Source organism: Symphalangus syndactylus, chromosome 7, assembly GCF_028878055.3.
Source record: "Symphalangus syndactylus isolate Jambi chromosome 7, NHGRI_mSymSyn1-v2.1_pri, whole genome shotgun sequence".
Lineage (NCBI taxonomy): Eukaryota > Metazoa > Chordata > Mammalia > Primates > Hylobatidae > Symphalangus > Symphalangus syndactylus.
The window spans coordinates 142,452,999-142,462,594 of NC_072429.2; positions in this window are offsets into that span (position 1 = coordinate 142,452,999).

The window sequence follows — 9,596 nt, forward strand, 5'->3', positions numbered from 1 at the left end:
CACCTTAACATCTTGCTATGAAAGGACGTTTCATGATGCTAACGTGTAAAGACATCCGTAAGGCGATGGCTTTTATCTGACTGGAAGTTAGCAGAACATGAGATGACTGAAGTGAGTCGCTGCTGGGTACGTCCACCTGCTCTGGTGATGGGCAGGCAGGGTTGCTTAATAAAGATTTCACAATTTTACGCTGGGCGCGGTGGCTCACGCCTGTAATCCCAGCACTTTGGGAGGCCGAGGCAGGCGGATCACGAGGTCAGGAGATTGAGACCATCCTGGCTGACGCGGTGAAACCCTGTCTCTACTAAAAAAACAAAAACAAAAAATTAGCCGGGCGTGTTGGCCGGCGCCTGTAGTCCCAGCTACTCGGGAGGCTGAGGCAGGAGAATGGCAAGAACCCAGAAGGCGGAGCTTGCAGTGAGCCGAGTTCACGTCACTGCGCTCCAGCCTGGGCGACAGAGTGAGACTCTGTCTCAAAAAAATAAAATAAAATAAAATAAAAAATAAAGGCTTCACAGTTTCTAAATTGTTATATATTTCTTCCATAAAAATTTAGTTTTCTTGTCTTCATTTCAGCAAAGTTACTAATTATGTTATTAAAAAGTCACATAATTTGTATTCTATTGACCATAATGTCAAACTACACAATCTTTCTTAAGTCATTGTACTTCTTTTTTGTTTTCGGAGATGCGGTCTTGCTGTGTTGCCCAGGCTGGTCTCAAATTCCTGTCCTGATCACTTGAATTCAAGCGATCCTCCTGCCTTGGCCTCGCAAACCTCTGAGATTACAGGCATGAGCCACTGCACTTGGCTTGTACTTTTCTTTTTAAAAATTGGTTCAGCCGGGTGTGATGGCCCACGCCTGTAATCCCAGCACTTTGGGAGGCCGAGGTGGGTGGATCACCTGAGGTCGGGAGTTCGAGACCAGCCTGACCAACATGGAGAAACCCCGTCTCTACTAAAAATACAAAATTAGCTGGGTGTGGTGGCGCATGCCTGCAATTCCAGCTACTCGGGAGGCTGTGGCAGGAGAACCGCTTAAACTAGGGATGCAGAGGTGACTGAGCTGAGATCGTGCCACTGCACTCCAGCCTGGGTGACAGAGCAAGACTCCGTCTCAAAAAAAAAAAAAAAAAAGATTCAATTTGGAGACTTTTTTCTGTTGAGGCAGTAGAAACTGAAATTATCAAAGAAATCCAAAATTTCTTTTTTTGTTTTTTTTCTGAGACGGAGTCTCGCTATCTCGCCCAGGCTGGCGTACAGTGGTGCGATGTCGGCTCACTGCAACCTCTGCCTCCCAGATTCAAGCAATTCTCATGCCTCAGCCTCCCGAGTAGCTGGGACTACAGGTGCGTGCCACCACGCCCGGCTAATTTTTGTATTTTTAGTAGAGACAGGGTTTCACCCTGTTAGCCAGGATGGTCTCGATCTCCTGACCTCGTGATCCGCCTGCCTCGGCCTCCCAAAGTGATGGGATTACAGGTGTGAGCCACTGTGCCTGGCTGAGGTCTCCTTATTTTGCTTAGGCTGGCCTCAAACTCCTGGACTCAAGCAGTCCTCCTGCCTTGGCCTTCCAAAGTGCTGGGATTACAGGCCTGACCCACCATGCCCAACTCAGAATTAGTTTTAAAGAGTTTATTCAAGCAAAAAGCTGGGAATAGCTACCTAGGAGACACTGACTCCAGAGAAATGGGTTCAGTGTTCCTGTATTAGTCTGCTTTCACACTGCTGATAAAGACATACCCAAGACTGGCCAATTTACAAAAGAAAGAGGTTTACTGGACTTACAGTTCCATGTGGCTGGGAAGGCCTCACAATCATGATGGAAGGTGAAAGGCATGTCTCATATGGTGGCAGGCAAAAAGAGCTTGTGCAGGGAAACTCCCCTTTGTATAACCATCAGATCTTGTGGGACGTACTCACTATCACGAGAACAGCACGGCAAAGACCTGCCCCCAAGATTCAATTACCTCCCACCAGGTTCCTCCCGCAACACGTGGGAATTCCAGATGAGATCTGGGTGGGGACACAGCCAAACCATATCAGTTCCAAAGTTAAAAGTTAAGTTCTTGCTTATAGGCAGAAAACAAAGACGTTTACCTGGATTACCAAAGTTTCTATACAAGGCTGGTTTAAGAGGTACAACAAATTAATTAGTTGGTTTCAGTCTGTTTTCTTTTCCCTACAGCTTGTTTTCATTTCCTTTCTAACTTAAAAGAGTATATTTAACATTCCATCTTAACACAGCTTGAGAGCCATGAAGCTTTTGTGTGAGGCAGGTAAAAGGAGGTTAATCTACAGTGAAAGACAACATTGGAGAGGCAAGGGCTCTTCCCTAGTGCCCTTCAGCCATTTACAGCCTTTTACAAAACAATGCATGTAAGAAAGAAGGCTTAATCTAAAATCAAAGAAAAAAAAGGTTATAGTTGCCTAGGTTACATACAACTGTCTGTTCACTTGACTCAGGTCCTTAAGCATTTTTTTTTTTTTTTTTTTTTTGAGATGGAGTCTTGCTCTGTCGCCCAGGCTGGAGTGCAATGGCGTGATCACAGCTCAGTGCAACCTCTGCCTCCCAGGTTCAAGCAATTCTCCTGCCTCAGCCTCCTGGGTAGCTGGGACTGGAGGCATACACCACCACACCAGGCTAATTTTTGTATTTTTAGTAGAGACAGGGTTTCACCATGTTGGCCAGCCTGGTCTTGAACCCCTGACCTCAAGTGATCCACCCCCATCAGCCTCCTAAAGTGCTGGGATTACAGGCATGAGCCACCGGGCCTCATCTCATAATCATTCTTTTAAGGCTTAAAATAATTTAGAGTTTCAACAGCTTAGATTTTGAATTATTTATTTTCACCGATAATTTATAGCGTCATTTATTGGCAAATCTCAAAAATCTCAAAAAACATAACATGGAATGAAAACGGCAGTGCTGTGGGTTGAATTATGTCAACCAAAAAGCTATATTCAAGTCCTAACCCCGAACTTACCAGTGAAGGGAATGGGGTCTTTGCAGATGTCATCAAGTTAACATGAGGTCACATGGAGGTAGGGTGGGCCCAAATCCAGTGACTGATACTCTTTTTTTTTTTTTTGAGACGGAGTCTTTCTCTGTCACCCAGGCTGGAGTGCGCTGGTGCCATCTTGGCTCACTGCAACCTCTACCTCCCAGGTTCACGCCCTTCTCCTCCCTCAGCTTCCCGAGTAGCTGGGACTATAGGTGCCTGCCACCACGCCCAGCTAATTTTTTGTAGTTCTAGTAGAGATGGGGTTTCACTGTAGCCAGGATGGTCTTGATCTCCTGACCTCGTGATCCGCCTGCCTTGGGCCTCCCAAAGTGCTGGGATTACAGGTGTGAGCCACTGCGCCCATCTTTTTTTTTGTTTTTTTGACACAGAGTCTCGCTGTCGCCCTGGCTGGAATGCAGTGATGTGATCTTGGCTCAGTGCAACCTCCACCTCCCGGGTTCAAGCAATTCTCCTGCCTCAGCCTCCAGTGTAGCTGGGATTACAGGCGCATGCTGTCACGCCTGGCTAACTTTTTGTATTTTAGTTGAGATGGAGTTTCACCGTGTTGCCCAGGCTGGTCTCAAACTCCTGAGCTCAGGCAATCCGCCTGCCTCGGCCTCCCAAAGTGCTGGGATTACAGGCATGTGCCACCATGCCCGGCTAATTTTTTTGTATTTTTAGTAGAGACGGGGTTTCTCCATGTTGGTCAGGCTGGTCTTGAACTCCCGACCTCAGGTGATCCACCCGCCTCGGCCTCCCAAAGTGCTGGGATTACAGGTGTGAGCCACCGTGCCTGGCCCGATATTCTTATAAAGAGAGGAAATCTGGACACAGGGAGAAGACGGCTCCGTGATGATAGAGGCAGCTATTGGAGAGGTGCCGCTACAGCCAGAGAGTGTCAAGGATTGCCGGCCATCATCAGAATCAGGAAGAGGCAGCAAAGATTCCTCTCTAGGGCCTTTGGAGGGAGCACAGTGCTACTGACACACTGATTCTGAACGTTTAGCTTCCAGAACTACAAGACAATAACCTTGCGTTGTTTTGTGGCAATTAGCTGAGGCAGCCCCACGAGGTGTCTGCAGGCCTGCGTACACATCCTGCCTGTGCCGATGAGTGCCCTGACGGGGAGGGAGAACTTCCCCTCCACCCTCTGAGCATTTGATACCTGAGCCTGTGAATCAATTGACCACAGGCAGATGAACAGGAGAAAAGGTGGACAAATATCTTACATGCACAGAGCCATCCCAGGAAAGAAAAGTAAATATCTACACTAAACCCAGGGAGATCTAGAAACTCTGACACTCTCAGCACAGGGGAGATGCAGGGGGATGTAGGCAACTTCAGGAGAATTGATGTATTACATGATATTTTTTGTATTTTTAAATTTTAATTTAATTAATTTTTTTGTTTGTTTTTGAGATGGAGTCTCGCTCTGTGGCCCAGGCTGGAGTGCAGTGGCACCATCTCGGCTCACTGCAACCTCTGCCTCCTGGGTTCAAGCAATTCTCCTGCCTCAGCTTCCCAAGTAGCTGGGATTACAGGCGCCTGGCACCATGCCCAGCTAATTTTTGTATTTTTAGTAGAGACAAGGCTTCACCATGTTGGCCAGGCTCAAACTCCTGACCTCAAGTGATCTGCCTGCCTCGGCCTCCCAAAGTGCTGGGATTACAGGTGTGAGCCACTGTGCCCAGTCCCTCTGTTTTTTTTTACTCCAAAGGTAAACCATTTTAAATGATTTCTTATTAATACTTCCAATAATCTTTCTCTTCTTTTTTTTTTTTTTTTTTGAGACGGAGTCTCGCTCTCTCTCCCAGGCTGGAGTGCATTGGCGCGATCTCGGCTCACTGCAAGCTCTGCCTCCCAGGTCCACGCCATTCTCCTGCCTCAGCCTCCCAAGTAGCTGGGACTACAGGCACCCAGCACTACGCCCCGCTATTTTTTTCTATTTTTTAGTAGAGACGAGGTTTCACCGTGTTAGCCAGGATGGTCTTGATCTCCTGACCTTGTGATCCACCCGCCTCGGCCTCCCAAAGTGCTGGGATTACAGGCGTGAGCCACCGCGCCCAGCCCCCAATAATCTTTCTCTAAAGAGAAAACCAATTTTTATCTTTGCATCAGTATACTACTAATACTAAAGTTAATTTTTTTTTTTTGAGACAGAGTCTTACTCTGTCACTCAAGCTGGAGTGCAGTGGCATGATCTTGGCTGACTGCAACCTCCACCTCCTGGGTTCAAGTGATTCTCCTGCCTCAGCCTCCTGAGTAGCTGAGATTACATGTGCCCGCCTCAATGCTTGGCTAATTTTTGTATTTTTAGTAGAGACAAGGTTTCACCATGTCGGCCAGGCTGGTCTTGAACTCCTGACCTCAGGTGATGTGCCCGCCTTGGCCTCCCAAATGGCTGGGATTACAGGTGTTAGCTATCGTGCCCAGCCCCTAAAGTTAATCTTAATATAACTTTATAAACATATCTATCCGATTTCAATTTTTACCACAGAAGATAAGATTTCCAAAAACATTTTATAACCTTTTACAACTTTCTATTAAAGAGGAGATCAGCAGATCAATGATCCAGGAAAACTCTGTTATTCTAACACAGGGGCCCAGACTCTGGCTCTGCATCTGTGTGCTTTGTATATTAATGCTCAATTTTTAGTAAAACTAAATAATCCCCTTCTAATTTTAGCCAACTTGATCACACACAATGTTTTCTTTTCTTTTAATTTTTTTTCAGATGGAGTCTCGCTCTGTTGCCAGGCTGGAGTGCAGTGGCAGGATCTCAGCTCACTGTAATCTCCGCCTCTCAGATTCAAGCGATTCTCTTGTCTCTGTAATCTCTTGGGATTACAGGGTGCATCACCATGCCCAGCTAATTTTTGTATTTTTAGTAGATACGGGGTTTCACCCATGTTGGCCTCTTATTTTTTTGAGACAAGGTCTCACTCTGTTGCCCAGACTGGAGTACAGTGGCATGAATGTGGCTCACTGCAGCCTTGAACTCCTAGGCTCAAGCAATCCTCCTGCCTCAGCCTTCTGAGTAGCTAGGACCACAGGCATGTGCCACCAAACCTGGCTAATTCTTTGGATTTTTAGTAGAGATGAGGTCTTGCTATGTTGCCCAGGCTTATCTTGAAGTCCTGAGCTCAAGCAGTCCTCCCACCTTGGCCTCCCAAAGTGCTGGGATTACAGGTGTGAGCCACTGAGCCCAGCCAGAAAATTCTTTTCACAAGATGAATCTTCCCGAACCTTGTACAACTCACTACACCTCCAGTTTTAGCCTACACCTCCTTTTTATATTGGCATTCTGTATTGAGACCAAAATTTGTTTTCCTTCCCCCCTTATTATTTTGACCACACAAAACTCTCTTATGTAAAAGAAAAAAAATGGCCAGGTGTGGTTGTGGGTGGCAAACCACCCAGGCGCCGAGGCAAGAGACCAAGGACACGAGCTGTTCCAGTATAATAAAATATAAAACAAGAATAGTTATACCAGATATAGATCTTAGATATGATTATATATAAATATTATTAATCATTAGTTGGTAGTAATTACTCTTTATCCCAATATTATAATAATCCCTGCTCTATAATCATAACCTAGGAAAAACCAGGCCATACAGAGATAGGATCTGACGGGACATAGTGAGGTGTGACCAGAAGACAAGAGTGCGAGCCTTCTGTTATGCCTGGACAGGGCCACCAGAGGGCTCCTTGGTCTAGCGGTGACGCCAGCGTCTGGGAAGATGCCCGTTGCCAGGCGGACCATGGTCTAGCGGTAGCAAAAGGTGTCAAGGAACAACACCCGCTACTTAGCAGACCAGGAAAGGGAGACACCTTTTCCCCGGGGGAGTTTAGAGAAGACTCTGCTCCTCCACCTCTTGTGGAGGGTCTGACACCAGTCAGGCTTTCCCTCAGTTATCCGGAGGCCTAACCATCTCCCTATGATGCTGTGCTTCAGTGTCACGCTCCTAGTCCACCTTCATGTTCCATCCTGTACACCTGGCTCTGCTTTCTAGATAGCAGTAGTAAATTAGTGAAAGTACTAAAAGTCTCTGATATGTAGAAATAATGGCATAAGCTGTCTTTCTATCTTCTCTCTCTCTGCCTCGGCTGCCAGGCAGGGAAGGGCCCCCTGTCCAGTGGACACATGACCCACTTGACCTTACCTATCACTGGAGAAGACTCACATTCTTTACCCTGCCCCTTTTGCTTTGTATACAATAAATAACAGCACAGCCAGACATTCGGGGCCACTACCGGTCTCCGCGCATTGGTGGTAGTGGTCCCCCGGGCCCAGCTGTCTTTTCTTTTATCTCTGTCTTGTGTCTTTATTTCTACACTCTCTCATCGCCGCACACGGGGAGAGACCCACCGACCTTGTGGGGCTGGTCCCTACATGTGGTGGCTCACGCCTGTAATCCCAACACTTTGGGAGGCCGAGGTGGGAGGTTTACAAGGTCAGGAGCTCGAGACCACCCTGGGCAACATGGTGAAACCCAGCCTCTACCAAAAATATAAAAAAATTAGCCGGGTGTGGTGGCAGGCGCCTATAATCCCAGCTACTTGGGAGACTGAGGTAGGAGAATCGCTTGAACCTGGGAGGTGGAGGTTGCAGTGAGCCAAGATTACACTACTGCACTCCAGCCTGGGCAACAGGATGAGACGCTGGGTGCGGTGGCTTACACCTGTAATCCCAGCACTTTGGGAGGCCGAGGCCAGTAGATCACCTGAGGTCAGGAGTTCGAGACCAGCCTGACCAATATGGTGAAATCCCGTCTCTACTAAAAATACAAAAATTAGCTGGCGTGGTGGCGGGTGCCTGTAGTCCCAGTTACTCGGGAGGCTGAGACAGGAGAATTGCTTGAACCTGGGAGGCAGAGGTTGCAGTGAGCTGAGATCGTGCCACTGCACTCCAGTCTGGGTGAAAGAGCAAGACTCAGTCTCAGAAAAAGAAAAAAAAATTGCTCAATCTTTTCTGCTTTTTTTTTTTTTTTTTTTTTTGAGACGGAGTCTCGCTCTGACGCCCAGGCTGGAGTGCAGTGGCACGATCTCGGCTCACTGCAAGCTCCGCCTCCCGGGTTCATGCCATTCTCCTGCCTCAGCCTCCTGAGTAGCTGGGACTACAGGCACCCGCCAACACGCCCGGCTAATTTTTTGTATTTTTAGTAGAGACGGGGTTTCACCATGTTAGCCAGGCTGGTCTCGATCTCCTGACCTCATGATCCGCCCGCCTCGGCCTCCCAAAGTGCTGGGATTACAGGCTTGAGCCACCGCGCCCGGCCCTTTTCTGCTTTCTTTACACACTCTGTACATAAAATTGTTTCTGTCTTTTTTTTTTTTTTTTGAGACAGTGTCTCACTGTGTCACCCAGACTGGAGTGCAGTGGCATGACATTGGCTCATTGCAACCTCTGCCTCCCAGGTTCAAGCAATTCTTGTGCCTCAGCCTCCCAAGTAGCTGGGATTACAGGCGCGTGCCACCACGCCCAGCTAATTTTTTTGTATTTTTATATTTTTAGTAGAGACAGGGTTTTGCCATGTTGCCCAGACTGGTCTCGAACTCCTGAGCTCAGGTGATCTGCCTGCCTTGGCCTCCCAAAATGCTAGGATTACAGGTGTGAGCCACGGCGGCCGGCCTAAAATTGTTTCTCTTATACCTAGTAGTTTTAATTACATACATTAATTACAATGCTAATTCTTAGTAACCCCAATTCTCAGTGAAAACCATAGGAAAAAACAATTTTAATATGTACCAGATGCAGAGCCCAAGATCAAAGTACTGCTGTAGAGACAAAGCCTGAAGGCCAGGCACGGTGGCTCACACCTGTAATCCCAGCACTTTGGGAGGCTGAGGCGGGCGGATCACGAGGTCAGGAGATCAAGACCACGGTGAAACCCCGTCTCTACTAAAAATACAAAAAAAATTAGCCGGGCCCAGTGGCAGGCGACTATAGTCCCAGCTACTTGGGAGGCTGAGGCTGGAGAATGGTGTGAACCCAGGAGGCGGAGCTTGCAGTGAGCCGAGATCGCGCCACTGCACTCCAGCCTGGGGTGACAGAATGAGACTCCGTCTCAAAAAAAATAAAAAATAAAAATAAAAATAAAAAAATAAAATAAATAAAAATAAAAAAAGACAAAGCCTGAAGGGTCCAACCCCTCTCAGCATGGCCAAGAGGCACAGCAGGACCAGGGAGGAAAGGGCCCAGGCCTCACTATGGCCACTTGTCTAGACCTCAAAATCTAAAGGCTCAAATCCAAGGATATAAGCTCACAAATTAAACAAGTATCAAAAAATATCATAAAACTGATAGCTTTACGATTTTAAAACATCTAGTAGAAATAGTATAAACAGGACTGACCAACAAACCCAGGAAAATGTCTAAATTAAATTCTGAACATATTTCTATCTTATTTTACGAAAAATTTTAAAACTATCTTCGTTTATGAAAGATTATTGAAGTCACAGGAACTTGACAAGCATTTGGGTTGGTTATTTAATTGATAAGTGCTCATTTATTTATAAGTCAATGGTATCATATAGACAGTATACAAACATGTATACGTGTATACATAATGCAGATAGACACAAATA